This window comes from Orbicella faveolata, unplaced genomic scaffold (assembly GCF_042242905.1).
Source record: "Orbicella faveolata isolate gen_17 unplaced genomic scaffold, um_ofav_v1 contig_14, whole genome shotgun sequence".
Lineage (NCBI taxonomy): Eukaryota > Metazoa > Cnidaria > Anthozoa > Scleractinia > Merulinidae > Orbicella > Orbicella faveolata.
This window is the reverse complement of record NW_028301541.1, coordinates 20142004-20142500: the sequence shown is the minus strand read 5'-3', so window position 1 is coordinate 20142500 and position 497 is coordinate 20142004.

Here is a 497-nt window from a genome sequence, read left to right as displayed (position 1 = left end):
AGCTCTTCCGAAAGGAAACTTTCAGCTTTTTCAAATTCACCCGAGGTACCGTTTTTCCTTTTCTTAAGGTTGTGTCAAGTTCATTAAGGTTTTGAACCGCAATTTCTTGTAGCTCGTTTAATTTTACGGAACATATAAAATATGACTTTTTTTTCGTGCTGATGAAAATTTTTAAATGCTATTTGTTCATGGTGTTGTAAATGAGAAGAGACGATTGCCTGCAGAAATACTAGGCTTTAAGAGGCCCTGCGCCTAAGAAACGACCGATGATTTCCGGCTAAAAAATAAAATCGGCCGATTTTTATCTCTCAAGTAGAGGTTACCGAATACTATTTAAAAATGAATTTCTTTTGTTTCAGTTTCGCTTTAAACCAAAAATATCGAGCCGCAAAGTTTTTCCGTCTGAAAGCAGCAAAATCAGGCCGAAAATAAGCCCCCGCAAAAAACTGTTTAGAAATTACTATCGCAACGCAAAATAATGAGAAAACTACACAGTG